The 18,755-nt window shown below is 41.1% G+C and overlaps 1 protein-coding gene across 9 annotated transcripts in view; it reads left to right on the plus strand.

Annotated features, from left to right (window-relative positions):
* Positions 1-18,755, plus strand: part of TSPAN4 (tetraspanin 4) — a 1,204,586-nt gene that overhangs the window by 329,259 nt on the left and 856,572 nt on the right. For 2 of the 9 annotated variants that reach the window (XM_089653565.1, XM_089653562.1), the window contains exon 4: positions 11,891-11,978. The exons of the other annotated variants lie outside the window; for them this stretch is intronic. The gene's annotated coding sequence lies outside the window, so the exon portion shown is untranslated. The remainder of the gene's footprint in view (positions 1-11,890; positions 11,979-18,755) is intronic. 9 annotated transcript variants of the gene reach the window in all.

Genomic DNA, 18,755 nt, shown 5'->3' on the forward strand with positions numbered 1-18,755 from the left:
AGCACAACAACAATGTGTAGAGAGCTTCATGGAATGGGTTTCCATGGCCGAGCAGCTGCATTCATGCCTTGCATCACCAAGTGCAATGAAAAGCATTGGATGCAGTGGTGTAAAGCACACCGCCACTGGACTCTAGAGCAGTGGAGACGTGTTCTCTGGAGTGACAAATCATGCTTCTCTGTCTGGCAATCCGATGGACATGTCTGGGTTTGGCAGTTGCCAGGAGAACAGTACTTGCCTGATTGCATTGTGCCAAGTGTGAAGTTTGGTGGAGGGGGGATTATGGTGTGGGGCTGTTTTTCAGGGGTTGGGACCCCTTAGTTTCAGTAAAGGAAACTCTTAAGGTGTCAGCATACCAAGACATTTTGGACAATTTCATGCTCCCAACTTTGCAATAAGACGAAGGGTCAGCCGCACACCAGAGGATAGATAAATATAGTTTGTATTTATTAATTCATAGCACACACATGGACACACACACACCGATATGGCAACAACAACAATCAGAATAATGAACGTACTGTTAAAACCCATAAAACCCATAAAGTGCAACAATATTCACACATGAGTCCATATGTGTATACAGTATTTAAATCATACTGATCCCAACACACAGTGAAAAAAAGTCCTCCAACTATTTCGCAATTAAATCTTTTGATACTCCTGCTGATGACTGAACCCTTTACCACGGAGCTGTCAACTTCACTCTATGTGCACCGCCACACTTTTTTGTCTGAAATGTACCCTCACCGTCCCACATTGACCTATAGAATAAATAGGTCAGCAATCACTTTTCCCCTTCCCTGGGGATCTATGCAGGTGTCTCCATTCACTTTCCGGTCTCCCTCTCTCCTCCACTGCCTGTACAATTTGGTAAACTCCTGCTGCTATGAATCTGCAGGATTGAACTCAGAGTTGAAAGGAAACCACCATAGTGTAGTAGATTAAAAGCCAAATAATATTTATTAAAAATACACTCTCATTTGAATCAATAAAAATCGCTTAAAACCGCAGGAAACTATGCTGGCAAGTATTCCGTGATGTCTCCAGTGTATTGGACCTCCTGTCACCTAAGCTCTTCCCCATGCGTATCGTCACAGACCATGCAACTTTGTCAGGTCACTAGTCCCCTGATGAAGTCACAGAAGCTCCCCCTTGTTCTTACCTGAGCCTAATCCAATCCAGAGATTTGCGCTAGAGCACCGGCTCTTTCTGCTGTCTCCCTCTTCCCTAGACAGACGGCTAGCAGTGAGAGCCATTGGCTTCCACTGCTGTCAATCAAATGCTGTACTGAGTGAGCAGGGGTGGGGCCAATCTACCCTCTCTGTGTCAATGGACTCAAACAGGTCGGCTCTGGAGTGAGCCCACACAGGTGCCTCCATGGAAAGCTCGCCCGAGAAGAGGAAGATCGGGGCTGCTCTGAGCAAAACCATGGCACAGAGCAGGTAAATATGATATGTTTGTTATTTTAATTAAAAAAAAGGAAGCTTTAATGTTGCGTGAAGAAAATACCAGGTAACAAGCAATGTATTATATCTTTTTTGAAAGTGATAAAAATTAAGGATCTAAAATAGTATAACCCATAAATGTGGGTCTGCGTTTCAGAATATCTACCGTATTTTCCGGCGAATAAGACGACTTTTCAACACAAGAAAAACTTCTGAAAAGTCGGGGGTCGTCTTATACGCCGGTATACGGCGAGCCGGTGTCAGGGCGGCATTTTTTTGAGGGGCGGGGTGGCGCGGCGCCGCCCCCCCTCCTCCTTCAACGGACACTAAGTACAGGGGTGGGCAGAGGGGCTGCTGTACCTTACCTGGCTCCGGTCCCACGACGATCCGGTCCAGGAAGCGCAGCTGCTCCTTCTTTCAGTTCGGCCGCTCGATGGTCGCGCGGCCGCTCGGCTCCGCCTCCTCACCGGTGATTGGGCGCCAGCACTGGAAAGGCACACAGGTGACCAATCACCGGCCAGGAGGCGGAGCCGAGCGGCCCCGCGAAAATCTGAAAGAAGGAGCAGCCGCTGCTCTCCCCCACTGACACTAACGATGGGGCACTATTCCTCCCCCACTGACACTAACGATGGGGCACTATTCCTCCTCCACACTGACACCAACGATGGGGCACTATTCCTCCTCCACACTGACACCAACGATGAGGCACTGTTCCTCCCCCACTGACACCAACGATGGGGCACTATTCCTCCTCCCCACTGACACCAACGATGGGGCACTATTCCTCCTCCACTGACACTAACGATGGGGCACTATTCCTCCTCCACTGACACTAACGATGGGGCACTATTCCTCCTCCACACTGACACCAACGATGAGGCACTGTTCCTCCCCCACTGACACCAACGATGGGGCACTATTCCTCCTCCCCACTGACACCAACGATGGGGCACTATTCCTCCTCCCCACTGACACCAATGCTGGGGCACTATTCTCCCCACTGACACCAATGCTGGGGCACTATTCTCCCCACTGATACCAATGCTGGGGCACTATTCCTTCCACTGATACCAATGATGGGGCACTATTCCTCCCACTGACACCAATGATGGGGCGCAATTCCTGCCCCTGATACCAATGATGGGGCACTATTCCTTCCACTGATACCAATGATGGGGTGCTATTCCTCCCACTGACACCAATGATGGGACACTATTCCTCCCACTGACACCAATGATGGGGTGCTATTCCTCCCACTGATACCAATGATGGAGCACTATTCCTCCCACTGACACTAATGGGGCACTATTCCTCCCACTGACTAATGATGGGGCACTATTTCTCCCACTGACACTAATGATGGGATACTATTCCTCACACACTGACACTAATGATGGGGCACCATCATTGGTGTCAGTGGGAGGAATAGTGCCCCATCATTAGTCAGTGGGAGGAATAGTGCCCCATCATTGGTGTCAGTGGATGAAATAGTGCCCCATCATTGGTGTCAGTGGGAGGAGTAGTGCCTCATCATTGGTATCAGTGGGAGGAATAGCACGCCATCATTGGTGTCAGTGGGAGGAATAGTGTCCCATCATTGGAATACCATACTGAAATAGCATACCATATTGAAATCAAATCTGATGTTTTTTCATTTTTATTTGGTGTGCATTGGAAGAGGGGTAGTCTTATACGGCGAGTATAGCTCAAACCCTATATTTTAACAGGAAAAGTAGGGGGTCGTCTTATACACCCAGTCGTCTTATACGCCGGAAAATACGGTAGATTACCAGAAAAAAACTGCATATGATACACTGTATAATAAACTAGATTATGTGCTCACAACTTTTACAGTCTTTCAACTTGATTATTTGAAGTTGTCGGGCACCGCCGACCTGCTGTGAAACCTCATAGCATGATGAGTGCTTAGGATCTTTTTAACGTGGACTCCCCACTCACTACTTTTATGTTGGATTCCCCATATGGATTTTGACAGTACTTTGATACTTGTTATGAGGTTATGATGGACATTTGCAGCACATTATGCATATTTACATTATGGCAGTTTAAGACCTTATTCAACCTTTAATAATTATGCAATAACATTGAAATTCAGTCTTTTGCACTGATTCTGTAGCTCAGTATTAAAAACTAAGCTTGCTATTAAATATATTCTCTTTGCTCTTAGAGGTTGTTTATCATGGCAGTGCTGTTCTTACATCTGTCTATTTGTAGTATTTAGAGTCTGGTGGATTTTTGAACTGGTAGTTGTTCTGGTATGCTAGTTTAGTACTTTGCATACATAGTTTTTTCTACTTGTGCGTTCAGGCTGTCATTTTCTATGCTCACCAGTAGATGGGACTGTTTCCTGTTGTATGTATGTATGTATGTATAGTATGTACTGTATGTACTATATGTATTAGTCAAGTGCATTGAAATAAGGATTTACTGCGGGAATTTCAGTTGGCTCCATAGCTGATAAATCATGTTGTTGAGTGCTAGCAATGTATAAGGTTTTTTTTAATACTGTCAATGCTAATCTGTATACCAACAATGATTTATTATTAATTATAATGTTCTCATTATAAACAAGGCAGAGTAGTGGGAAACAACAAAGGACAATTGTAGTCCTCATGTTCAATTCTCTTTTAGACTTCATTCACTTAGGTGTACATAAGTGTACACCCATATGAGTGTTGTGTTTGCCCTGATGGGATGCACAGGTCCACTTGCAGGAAGTCCAATTCATGTCAATTGGTACGCAGCAGTTGCACAGATATAAAAGCTGCTTGCCATCTGACATCCATTTGTGTGTATTATAAAACGCAGACAGTGTGAATTTGGGGACACGCACCCGCACCCACATATATGTCAAATTGGGAGCAGCAACAGTGTCTGTACAGTTTTTGTATTCCAATTGACATGATTGGGACTGCCTGCACATGAATGTACAGGAGCACCAAACACAGCCCTCACAAGGGCTTACGTATGCCCATGTGGATAAGGCCTTATAGGTGAATAACTGTCGCTTTTAAGTTAGGCTTTGATACTCAAGCACTGTTTGCAGGAATGTGTTTATATTTCTCTCTCTTTATGTTTATCGGTTTCTGGTGACCTTATGTTTTTATTAACACAAACTTTAAATACCATTTGCAAGACAGTTTTTACATTGTTCTGCTGAACAATTGCGTTAAAAAGCATATGTGTGTTTGATGCTTTTCCTGTGCATTTTTTGGTTGCCATGTATCTGTGAAACTGTGACTCAAGAATGCACCAAAATACAGCCATGGAATGTTTTTGATGTGTCTTTCATTCATTTCCCCTGGGAGCTGTGTTTTTGGTGTGGTTTTGAAAAGTGCACCAAAGATGCAACATGCAGACCAGTATAAAAAAAAAGATGCAGATTGCAGGACTTTTGAAAATGCACTGCACCCGCAGCACAGTGATGTGAAGAGTCCCATTGGATTTAAAGAGAAATATTTTTATTGCGTTTTTCTTGCCTTTTTAGCAAGGTAAAAACGCAGCAAAAACACATCAGTGTGAAAGGGCCCTAAGAAATAATATTGCTGATTTATAATAAATCTGTACTGTGTCTACATGTACAGTTGCAAGAAAAATTATGTGAACCCCTTGGGATTACGTGGAGTTTTGCATGAATTGGGCATAAAATGTGCTCTGAACATCATCTAAGTCACAACAATAGAAGAACACAGTCTGCTAAACATAATACTACACAAACATTAGCTGTTGCCGTGGTTTAATTGCACATAACATGTAAACATTCACAGTGCAGGGAGGAAAAAGTATGTGAACCTTTGGACTTAATAACTGGTTGACCCTCCTTTGGCAGCAATAACCTCAACCAAACGTTTCCTGTAGTTGCAGATCAGACCTGCACAACGATCTGGAGTAATTTTGGACCACTCCTCTTCACAAAACTGTTTCAGTGTAGCAATATTCTTGGGATGTCTGGTGTGAATCGCTCTCTTAAGGTCATGCCACAGCATTTCAATCGGGTTGAGGTCAGGACTCTGACTGGGCCACTCCAGAAGGCGTATTCTGTGCTATTGCAGCCATTGTTTTGTTGAATTACTTGTATGCTTTGGGTCATTGTTCTGCTTCATCACCCATCCTCTGTGGAGCTTCAGTTGGCGGACAGATGGTCGTACGTTTTCCTGCAAAATGTCTTGATAAACTCTGGAATTCATTTTCCCGTCAATGACAACAATCCATCCAGGCCCTGAGGCAGCAAAGCAGCCCCAAACCATGATGCTCCCTGCGCCATGTTTTACAGTGGGGATGAGGTTTTGATGTTGGTGTGCTGTGCCTTTTTTTCTCCACACATAGTGTTGTGTGTTCTTCCCAAACAACTCAATCTTGGTTTCATCTGTCCACAGTATATTTTGCCAGTAGTGCTGTGGAACATCCAGGTGCTCTTTTGCAAACTTCAAACGTGTTGCAATATTCTTTTTGGACAGCAATGGCTTCCTCTGTGGTGTCCTCCCATGTACACCATTCTTTTTTAATGTTTTCCTTATTGTAGATGTGTCAACAAAAATGTTAGCATGTGCCAGAGATTTCTGTAGGTCTTTAGCTGACACTCTGGGATTCTTCTTTACCTCATGCAGCATTCTGCACTGTGCTCTTGCAGTCATTTTTACAGGACGACCACACCTAGGGAGAGTAGCAACAGTGCTAAACTTTCTCCATTTGTAGACAGTCTGTCTTACCGTGGACACATGAACATCAAGGCTTTTGGAGATACTTTTGTAACCCTTTCCAGCTTCTTGCAAGTCAACAATTCTTGATCGTAGATCTTCTGAGAGCTCTTTTCTGCGAGGCATGGTTCACATCAGACAGTGCTTCTTGAAACCAGTAAACCCAAAACAGGTGTGTGTTTTTTAAGGGCAGGACAGCTGTCAGCAACACATCCAATATCATCACACTGATTGGAGTCAAGGTTGGCTCACTCCTGGCTCCAATTAGCTCTGGGAGAAGTCATTAAGCTAGGGCCTCACATACTTTTTCCTCCCTGCACTGTGAATGTTTACATGTTATGTGCAATTAAACCATGGCAACAGCTAATGTTTGTGTAGTATTATGTTCAGCAGACTGTGTTCTTCTATTGTTGTGACTTAGATGACGTTCAGAGCACATTTTATGCCCAATTCATGCAAAACTCCACGTAATCCCAAGGGGTTCACATACTTTTTCTTGCAACTGTAAATACTGAACTGATTTACAGAAACTGAAATAATGGGTCCAGTAACCTGTTAGGGTCTCCCTGAACAACCAATGTCGCCTTTCAAATATCTGCAGGTTTTCCAAGCTACTTTTTTTTATTAGGATCAGTAGACTACATTTCTCCCTTATGTGAAAAAAAGCTGGTTGTTGTAACTACTTATAAAGTGTTAGTTGGAGTTTGGCTTCAATTTGTTAGTGTATTTAAACCTGCTAGTCCATCTAACACTCTCCCCCAGATGTTTCCACCTGTTTTCACCAGGTGAAAACAGAGGTAAAAAAGCCTAAAAAAAGAAAACTAGTGCAGCCACCACATCTTATAATTGGTAAGCTGCGATACATTACATCTTTAGTTTTGGGTTTAATACAGCTTTAAATCTAACACCAACATATCCTAACTTCTAACTTGCTGTTAAATCTAATACTAATTTTACTGACCTAATTCCATGCTGTTCCAGGCCTGAGTTTCTCTTCTTGCGTATGTAGGAGGAGGGTTATTCTTTGGGTGTCCATGTCACTGCCTGCATGACATGAACACTTCCTACTGACTGCCCAAAAGTGGAGTCTTCTCCAGATCCTGAATATGGGCTGGAGTGATGACATGGGGGTGAAGGAGTGGCAGGTGTGAAGACATCTGCATAATGGTTCCCATCACCTGGAAACAATACCAACAAGGGATACAGATGCCAGATTTGGGTATATTTAAAATGCCTCACAAGATATTTTTTTTTTTTGATAAAGTATGGATGGAGGGGTTTATGTTTTGCCTGGAAATGGGCTTTTATTATTATTTATTTATTAAAGGTACTTATATAGCGCTGTCAATTTACGCAGCGCTTTACATATATATTGTACATTCACATCAGTCCCTAACCCTCATTCCTGCGGGCCGCGTTTTGCGTGAGCACAAGACCCCATTCATTTGAATGGACTTCCGTGCCCCAGGACACGCAGGGAAGAAGTCCCTGCACCTCTTCTGAAAACGCAGCCCGCACAGGAACCTCGGTTCCCAGTGTGGTTGTGATTTCCAGTGCGTGCCATTAGAATTAATGGCACCTGTCCGCGGGTCCACATTCTTCTGTGTGGGTGGTGGTGCGGATCTGCAGTGGCACCACCCGCACATATGTGAACCTAGCCTTAAGGAGCGTACAATCTAAAATCCCTAACTCCCATTCTTACACACATATACTAGGGTTAATTTAGACAGGAGCCAATTAACCTACCAGCATGTCTTTGGATTGTAGGAGGAAACCAGAGTACCTGGAGGAAACCTGGGCATCACAGTGGCTAAATGGTTAGCTCTTCCGCCTGGCAGTACTCGGTTTGTTGGTTCGAATCCCAACCACAGCACCACCTACCTGGAGTTTGCATGTTCTCTCTGTGCCTTCGTGGGTTTCCTCCGGGTACTCCGGTTTCCTACCACACTCCAAAGACATGCTGGTAGGTTAATTGGATCCTGTCTAAATTGGCCCTAGTATTTGTATGTATGGATGTGAGTTAGGGACCGTAGATTGTACACCCCTTGAGGGATAGGGACTGATGTGAATGTAAAATATATATATATTTAAAGCGCTGCATAAATTGATGGCGCTATATAAGTACCTGCAATAAATACATAAATAAACCCACGCAGGCACAGGGAGAACATGCAAGCTCCAGGCAAGTAGTGCCGTGGTTGGCTTTTGACACTCTAATACCCCCTACATCAGCATGTGTATGTTATCTTGACATTAGAGGCATAAGGTCACAAACTACAAGTCATAGATAGAGATCCTGGTTCTGAAAACTATCTGTGCAAACGTTTGTGGTGACTGGGGTTTCATAGTGTCAGCACCATGCTCATTGCTATGTGCCACAATGCAGCCTGTGTACTCGTGTTCTGTGTGCTTCCCTGACCTATACAGTATGTTTACCACATTGGCGTTCTTAACCACAGGCATTTGATGAGGAGAGCAGATTAAACCAGGCCCGGTCTCTTGTGACATTTCATGGGTTTATTTCAGTTATGCAGATTGGGAAAGCATTGATGTTTTTCTGCACTGCTGTGTAGACAGTGTGTATCTACGGACAGTCTGACAATAAACTGCTGGCAGGTTCTGCTATCTCGTTATCTAAATCGCAGGGCTGCGCTCAGCTTTTCCGCTCCCTTGGCTTCTTTGTATGCCGCTTTCTTTCTGGCCTGCAATAAAAGCTTTCACAGAGTGTTACATTTTTATCCCAGCAACACACGAGAGAGTGAATGTGAGATGTTTTTTTATTTCACTTACAGGGATAGGACAGGTTTTATGGAGGAAAAGAAGACCCTTCTGCTCACATTAGTAATTGTCTCTGTTCCAGGGTTGGCAAATAGATGAGCTCATGTACTGTTTGTACACATTTACCAAATATTTGTGCACATGCTGGTTGCCTAATTTGTTTATTAAAATATAGTACTTTTATTTCTAGTGGGCAGGCTTCCAGGACGCTCCCAGAGCAACTTGTTTCTTTTTGTTAAACTAGAGAATGAAAACAATGTATTGTTGTGTAGCCATGAAACAAAAATAAAATAGTTTAGTTCTCCTGAGCGCACAAATCCAACAATTTCAGGAGCCCACTCCCTGCCAACCCAGTTGCATAATGTTCTGTATATCACTGCTACCATAAGTGCTTACCAGCAGCAAACAAATGGTTCTGTTTTTTTTTCTTGCTTGTCTGTAATGTAATTTGTAATTCAGTTGACAGTGGTTTATGTTTCCAAAAAGCACATAGATATCTTCATGTCAGAGGTATGCTTTTGGGTGACTGTAGGCTTTTTTTCAGTGGGAAAGTGGGGGAACGCAGTTCTGGCACCTCCAGCACTGGATGCATGTAATGGCAAGGAGTGGCAGGGTGTGCAGGGGGCTCTACTGTTGCTGTGGAGGTCTATTGTTGCTGGTGGGGTATCTATTGTTCCTGAGGGGGTCTTATGTTGCTGGAGGGGGATAATTGTTGCTGGGAGGTATCTATTGTTGAAAGTGGTTATCTATTGTTGCTGGGGGGGGGGGGTCTTTTGTTGCTGACTACACGGAATCAATTTTTCTGCTTTTCTTGGTATTATGAACAAATTCCATACTAATTACATAGCACCACAAAATGATAGCTGGTTCTGTATTCTTTAAAAGGGGTGGTACTGGGAGGTAGGAAGGTGGTGAAACCACAGGACGGTACTCGAAGATGGGTAGGGGAGCGGAAACAAGGGATGACTCAGAAGGGGGGAGTACCTGCACCCATAATCAGAGATGGTGTCCCGCTCCACTACCAATTGCAATAATAAAATTGTGAATACATAAATATTAAATAAATAATAGTCCAGCATCAAAAGAATAGATATCAATATCACTGCAATTATATTACTGCTGTCCTTACGTCCGTGACTCTGACACTTCTTCTAGTGCTGTGATACGAAATTATAACCGCGCAGTCCATCAATCATAAAAAAATACTATACACCTTCACCGGTTGTGCTCTCACCTAGTGTATCTGACCAAACGTTTAAGTGAGGTCATAAAAAGATTGTGTCCCTTTAATTGGATTTAGTGTAAATGGATAGGATTATCCCTCTTTTCTTGGGATGGATGCATGGGCGGAGTGTTCCCTCTTCCCAGCAGGGGGTCCCCACACTTCCTTCTGGATTTTCCTGGAGCTGAATGGATGGACGGAAATATCACTCTTCCCACTAGGGGGTCTCCTTGCTTTCTTAGGGATTTTTCTCCATAGGTGTAATAGCCATTAAATGAAATAAAGAAATGTAGTGCCTTCTCCTCTTTAAAATTAATTTATTAAATAAAGTGGTGCACTTACATGTGTTACAAATGAAAAATGCATTAAAATGTTGAAGTTGGAATCCACAGTATAGTTTTTCAATATTGCTGAATACTTCCTGTATATTGCTTTAAGCGTTGTGACATCAGAGCCCCTCCCCTTTAGTACCCTCTTTCAGTACATTAATAAAGCCCTGCTCTGTGCTATATAATGCAGAGAACGTGTGTAAGGTCATGTGGAAGCACTCTGCTCCTATCCACCAGTGTTCTATGCAGTTTTAGCAAAGAAAACACTGCATAACATCAAAGGCAAGACACAACACTCTGCATTTTATGAAAAAAATGTAAAATGCATGCACATTGTAAAGTTTTTGAAGTGAAGTCTTGCATTTGGTGAAGAGGAGATATAATTTTCCTTTAAAAATCATCCTCTTTATGCTTCTGTTTTGCATGTGCTTTTTCTTGTGATGATACAAATGATGATGGTCCTGAATTGCTATTGCGGCTGCAAATGTGCCTGGGCAGTGTCAATGCTCTCACGGACAAATGGCAGTGCTACTGTTAGAAGCTTTCCATAACCTAATGTCTAATATCTGCTTATTAACATTACTAACATATGTATGAATGTTTTGAATCTTAATAGAATAGTTGAGTTGTTGTATTTCTATTTGTTCTAGATTGGTAAAAGTAAGATAAACAGACTTTTATAGCCTAAGTGAATACGTGAATATATGTGGCTATATATATTGTTTTTTTCTCTACATTCTAGCAACATGTGGTAGTAATTAGTCATGAATTGGCTAGCTAGCTTTCCTCCCCCCATCTCTGTGGATAGGAGCTAAAAGTTTCACTAATAAGAGAATTGTAAGAATCTATTTTATACATGTTAAGCATACAAGATTTATACTGTAATATTTCTTGATTAGGATATTAATATACGATATAACTTTATATTAAGAATGTTTTGGGGAAAAATAAATATATATATATATATATATATATATATATAGTATATGTTTGTAACACATCCCATCCACTCTGACTGATGGAATGTCAGTGAAGTTCTGATTAGAGGTCCTAAGGATTCAATTTCAGACTCTGTGCTAGGGGAGGGGGGAGTAATACTGAAGGTTTGTTCAATACATCTGTCACCAGATATCATTGTAGGACTATTATAAACAGAAAGGAAAACCAGCCCACTTTTAGGAGAAGAACATAACTATATTTTTTGAAAAGTATCTAACATTCTGTATTCTAATATTTTATTTCTAATTTTATGTATTATTATTATTAAATCAATTTTTGAGTTTATGCAAGAGCTGGAAGGACTTTATATTTTGGACTTTTCTCACCAATACAAGTTAATAAAATATCTTGACAGATCGGTATTTTACAGCTACCACATTTTTTTATGTTTTTCAGCTTGACTGGCAGCACAGTGTAGGAAGGTCAAATAAATGATTGTGGTTTGGATTGAGCCTGTAACGTCTGGGATTGTGCAAGCAATGAGGTGACAATGCACTTCCTAAAACCTATTTAGCATGTAGATTGTGTGAATTTCATGGATTTGGTTAATAAAGAGTAACTTTACTTTTGTTGAAAAAAAAACCCATTCAAATCTAGGTGATCTATGTACCATGCAGTGATTCTAACAAACTTTGTTGCAGATTAATACATTTTGTTATTCTTTGTCTGTGTCCATGTGCAAAGTGAATGTGAATGGGAGTGACTTGATATTTATCAATCAGCTGCTGTACTTGCAGAGTCCTGATGAGGAAAGTGGCAGGGTCTGCATCCCATTTCCTGGGAAACTCAGTAAGCCATTCACACAAGCAAGAAATTACATTTCTGGGAGCGTTCCTTATGCCATCTATGTACACAACAACTCCAGGTTGCATTTGCATTTTACAGGTTGCATTTTACAGAAAATTATAATGTTGCAGAATGAAAAGGAAAGGTATTTATTAACCACTTCCCGTCCGGCCCATATACATAAACGGCAGTGCAGGAGCGGGTGGCCGTTTATAAATGTCCTCCCTCATTCCCTGCCTGTGCATGCTCCCTGGAACACTGATCGCTGTACGGGACCTCTGTGTGAGGTCCCGATCATGTGATTACTGATTGGCCAATCCGTGATCACATGAATAGTAGTAAGCAAGATGTCACTTCTGACATCATTGCTTACTACTAGTGAAATCTGTGAATGATCACAGAGGTCACTGGTACAAGTCTATTCACAACAGCCTTGTACCATGTGACAAGCTGTGACCAATCACAGCTCTCACAATATTTCTCAATGGCTGCAAGAATGCAGTCAGAGAGAAGAAATTATTGCTTTTACAGCCTTTATGGGTGTAAAAGCAATCAGTGTAAAAAAAAAAAAAATCTTCATCACCCCCCACAAGTAGTGACAGTATGTTAAAAAAACAAAACACATAAATAATAATATAAAAAAATAAAATAAAAATGTAAAAAAAATTTTGAAAAATTATAATTTTTGGTTATAAACTAATTTGTGTTATTTTTTTTTTCTACTAAAAAGATAGCTAAATACATTTTGGCCAAGATTTATGAAGAAAGATTATTTATTTGCAAAATGTTATAAGAAAAACACTTTTTTTTTCAAAATGTTTGGACTTTTTCATTTATATAGCAAAAAATACAAATCCCAGTGGTGAATAAATACCACCAAAATAAAGTTTTATATGTCTCAAAAAATGCTAAAAAATTCATATGGGTACAGTGTTGCATGACCGCGCAATTGTCATTCAGAGTGTGATAGCACTGAAAGCTGAAAATTGGCCTGGACAGGAAGGGGGTAAAAGTGTCTGGACTTGAAGTGGTTAATTAATATGACTTATGTAGCAATTGTATATGCTATATTAATTTCTTTTTATTTGCTACTTTTTCCCAAGGAAAGTAGAATTATCCTTTAAGCATATAGATAGCATGTTGGTATACATCTGTTAATTATAGACCACAGTGCTTTTCAGTAGGAAAAACTGAATAATGACCCTGAATCTAAATGACCTATGACAGAAAGAAAGATAAAGGACTGCTTATGCTCTTGCGTGGTACTAATACTGTGATCCTTCAGTATCCTCTCTGGTCACTCATGCAGTCATAACCCAATGTTTTAGCAAAAATGCATCATTGTAAACATAGCCTGGGGACAGACACAATTGAAATCCAGCTTTGGCGGCAAAAACGTATGGCTTCAGCAATCAAGAACTGTTTCTCGCTGTCTGGTCATTACAAGGTCACAATGAGGCCACGCTTGGGTGTTCTGGAATTGCTGGAAGAATTGCATGATTCTGCCTGTGATTCTGGAATGCGGAAAAAGTGTACAATGCATGTTTGGGTTCCATTACTGTTAATGGCACCCCAAATGCACAAATGAAATAGCCTTTTTGCTGCACGATAAAACACACACAAAACACTCAAAACCATGTTTTCCAAAAATGCACCAAAGTTGGCTCCTAAAAAAAGGTTATAGGAGCTAATTTGGCTTGTTTTGGAGCAGAAAGCAGCCCATTCAAATAAATGGTGCTGCTACAAAAATGTGGCAAAAAATGTACATTTAAAAACACACTAAAATGCGATGCTTTGTGATTGCTAGATGAGAACGGGGCCTTATACTCCCTTCTCCCTAGGCCAACTGTCTTGTGCTGTCCTTCCTATACACGTTGACTGGCTGGCTAGCCATAGTATCACAGTAACTAGATCAGATGTCATTAGGGTCGCCACCTCATCCCTTTAAAACTGAACACATTAACTACACAAGTTCTGGGGCTAATTTAATGCACATAAGGCACTAAGTGAATTTATTTACTACCTTAATCAGCCACAGAACCTGTGTAATTAACCACTTCTGGTCTGGCCCATGTACATAAACTGCCAGTCGGGAGCAGTGCCGGAGAGGGTTGCCATTTATGAACGGCGCCCGCATTCACAGCCTGTGCGCGCTCCCCGATCGCAGTTTGGGACCTCTGTGTGTGGTCCCAATTTATGTGATCACTGATTGGCCACCAAAATAAAGTTTTATCTGTCTCAAAAAAATTAAAATGGGTACAGTTTTGCATGACCGCGCAATTTTCATTCAAAGTGTGATAGTACTGAAAGCTGAAAATTGGCCTGGAATGGAAGGGGGTGAAAGTGTCTGGACTTAAAGTGGTTAATATGTGTTTGGTTTTAAAGGGATGAGGTGGCAACCCTAAATGCCATAGCCGCAGAGCTACACAAGGCATGTCAAGACTAAGGGTGGGGAGACTGAAAGACAGTTTACCCTGACTGCATTTGTATGCTTAGAACTGAAAACTACAAGAGTGAGTCAAGCTGTCTCCACCCTCTGCTGGCACGTTATTCTAGATTTACAGACACACAGTAGGTAAACTGTAAGAACCACCGGTTTTATGGTACACAGGAATGTGTCATCAACTAAGCAACATCGGGCAAATACACTGTGCACATTGCCAGTGCAGTTTCTCCAGAGCCTAGTAAATGAGGGGAAGCTCTGCTGACTTCCATCATCCAATCATGTGGAAGTGAAAATGTTGAGTGTCTGTATTTTTCTTGCATGTATTTGGGTATTTTTTGCAGAATAAAGTTTTATCTCATTTACTAACCTCTGGCATGATTGTACTTGCAAAGTGCGCAGTCTATTTGTCTTCAGCAAATTAACCCCTATGTGTTGGTGTTTTTGTGCAGCTCCCAGCAGCCCTGCCGATGGCTATGCCAAAATCTAGGGCCTGGTATTTATGCTGGGTAAAACAGCATGGAATGCAGTAATATTCCCTCTTAGATTGTAAGCACCAAGGAGCAGAGCCTTCCTTACCCTCTTGTATTGAACTGTATTGTTGCTGTATTGTCTCCCGTTATATTGTAGCGGTGAGTAAACTGTTGGCGCTGTATAAATCCTGTATAATAATAATAATAGAAGTGATAGTTGTTCACTGTTCAATCCAGTCAAGTGGCTCCTGCAATAATGAAAGTTTATCTAAATGGCACCTTTGAACAAAGCCTTTGGGTGGCCTGTTTTTACATCCATTGCTTCCATTGCTGAGGATAATTTGTCAGACAAGAAATCACCTGCAAAAAAGCTATCAAGTCACCTCAGCCAAAAGCAAACCTGTTACCAATATAAGCTTTGTAAACCAGCCTGGTAATCTACTTAGTTTCTTAAAATGTGGCTCAAATGCACTATAGAAGCATTCTGAACCTGAAGTGTATTGAGTGTGCAAAAACATAATTTTCTAAAAGTCAGAAGATACAACCCTAACGATTCCCAGATGTTCTACAGGTTTTTTAACAGCTCCGGTGCTTGTGTGTGTGCTCTTATAACTGGGTTCTAGGAAAGACAGTAACATTACACCGTGTTCCAAATTATTATGCAAATTATATTTTTCTCATTTACCTAAATAATTGATGTAAATAACAGTCAGCATAATTCTCATGTTATCAACTATTAAGAGTACAATTAAAATTTTATTGAACAAACCTCCTAATAACAGTATTTTTGTTAAACATAAAACAAAATGCACTGTTCCAAATTATTATGCACAGTAAGTTTCAAAACACTTTATAGGTTGTAAAGAACTGAAAATTGTTATTTGTTGTGTTTGAAATAGCTTTTGATTTCAGTAAATATGCTGCAATCAAACTTTTAACAACATTTTAATTTTTTAAACATTTTAACAGGTCACGTTACATTTTATCATAGGACCCCTTATTTGATAACAGCTTCACAAGTCTTGCATCCATTGAACTTGTGAGTTTTTTGACAGTTTCTGCTTGAATTTGTTTGCAAGATGTAGAATAGCCTCCCAGAGCTGCTGTTTGGATGTAAACTTCCTCCCACCCTCATAGATCTTTTGCTTGAGGATGCTCCAAAGGTTCTCAATAGGATTGAGGTCAGGGGAGGATGGAGGCCACACCATGACTTTCTCTCCTTTATCCCCATAACAGCCATTGATGCAGAAGTATTCTTTGCAGCATGAGATGGTGCATTGTCATGCATGAAGATGATTTTATTACGGAAAGCATAGTTCTTCCTTCTGTACCAGGGAAAAAAGTGGTCAGTCATAAACTTCACATACTTTGCAGAGGTCATCTTTACACCTTCGGGGGCTCTAAAGGGGCTGACCCGCTCTGTTCCCATGATTCCGGCCCAAAACATGACTCCTCCACCGCCGTGCTGACGTCGCAGCCTTGTTGGAACAGGGTGGCCGTCCACCAACCATCCACTACTCTACCCATCTGGACCATCCAGGGTTGCACTGCACTCATCAGTGAACAGGACTGTTTGAAAATTAGTCTTCATGTATTTTTCTGCCCGATGCAGCCGTTTCTGCTTGTGAGCATTGGTTAGTGGTGGCCGAATCGAAGGTTTATGCACAGTTGCAAGACTCTGGAGAACTCTACACCTTGATGTCCGTGGGACTCCAGAGGCACCAGCAGCTTCAAATATCTGTTTGCTGCTATGTAATGGTATTTTAGCAGCTGCTCTCTTGATCTGATGCATGGATCTGGCAGAAATCTTCCTCAATGTGCCGTTATCTGCATGAACCCGTCTGTGCTCTGAATCAGCCACAAATCTCTTAATAGTGCGATGATCACGCTTAACTTTTTGTGAAATATCTAATGTTTTCATACCTCGTCCAAGGCATTGAACTATTTCACTCTTTTCGGCAGCAGAGAGATCCTTTTTCTTCCCCATGTTGCTTGAAAATGGTGCTCTGCTTAATAATGTGGAACACCGTCCTTTAGTAGTTTTTCCTTAAATTGGGCTCACCGGCCAATCTAATTATCACAGGTGTCCGAGATTGTTTTCAGTGATCAAAAGAGGCCTGACACACAATGCCATCCATGAGTTAAACTGAAAAACAAAAAATTTCATCTTTCATGTGACACTTAAATAGAATTTGCATAATAATTTGGAACGTGGTATATTTGTAACAACTGCTGTCACAAACTGTTTTTTCTCTTGTCAAGTAGAGCTGATCATATGTGGTATATATCAATAATATCAGGAGAAAGGTGCTTTCTTTAATTGGAAAGTGTGACATACAGATATTTGACCAAGGCAATGATCAATTAAATCAATGGCTAAAATCAACGAGGCCATAGCAGATATGCAACATTTTTGGGAGAATTTGGGAGAATAATGTGTTCTTTGATGGGATTGTAGGTGGGAAATTCTCTTCTCTAGCATTTTATCTTTCTGAAGATGTATTGGTAGTACAGTTTATATTGTAACTTGAAAGTTGTTTTAACTAATGATAAATGTAGGCAACAGGGGCGGACTGACAACTCATGGGGCCCCCGGGCAATAGGGGATTATGGGGCCCCTGTGTCCTTGCCCAAACTCAAAAAAGCCTATGAAAAAGGTACCAGGGGCATGTCATGGGGCCCCCTACTGACCCCGGGCTCTCGGGCAATGCCCGAGTTTCCAAATGGTCAGTCCGCCCCTGGTAGGCAATTATTTATGATATAACCTATATATTCCTCACAATATGTTCATTTTTCAGGTAGCTATTTCTTACCTTGATCTAGATGTATGATCTAGAATTTGTTGGTTCAGCAAGTGTTCAGTAAGCTTGTACAGAGATGTTGTAATGTGTTTTGTGGTTCCTATGGCATTCAGTCATCATGTAACAGATTGCTGTACAATAACACCTGTGAATACATTAGGCCAAGTATATGTGAGATATTGCTTGGTTCCAGGCTGACATTTGTTTGTGGAGGCATTGAATAACATACTGCACTGCAGAGGATTCATACATTACAGATGGTGTTCCACAGGTTTTAATTGGACCTATTAAATATAATATAGCATGTGTTGAGTAGCTGCATGCAAATCTCTGATCTTTTTACTTTACAGATATGCAGGATGTGTTTATATCACTGTGGATTGATTGATGAACATGCTGTGTTGTAAAAGTATTACATTTTTGCAAAGGCATCAAACCGTATCATGAGAATAAATGCACACAAAAAGGCACCCATTTAGATCATTTAGAAGATTTTTCTGCACACTTTGCCTTGGTTACCATTATAACACATTTTGGCTGTCAGAAAAATGTATTTTTTATGCATTCTTGGCATATTAAACTGCTTTCCTATGCTGCATTCTCTGTCATAGCCATAGTGGTAAATGAGGTCTTTCTGCACTTGGAAAAAAAACAATAGTATATCATTTTATATATAAGTATTGGCCATCAGTGTGTCACTTTGATAATGTGCTTTTCTTCAATTCCATGTTTGAAACCTGCATAAACCAAGATAGACC

This window comes from Staurois parvus, unplaced genomic scaffold (assembly GCF_062004578.1).
Source record: "Staurois parvus isolate SC_StPar_1 unplaced genomic scaffold, SC_StPar_1.0 ptg000715l, whole genome shotgun sequence".
In the NCBI taxonomy this organism is placed as follows: domain Eukaryota; kingdom Metazoa; phylum Chordata; class Amphibia; order Anura; family Ranidae; genus Staurois; species Staurois parvus.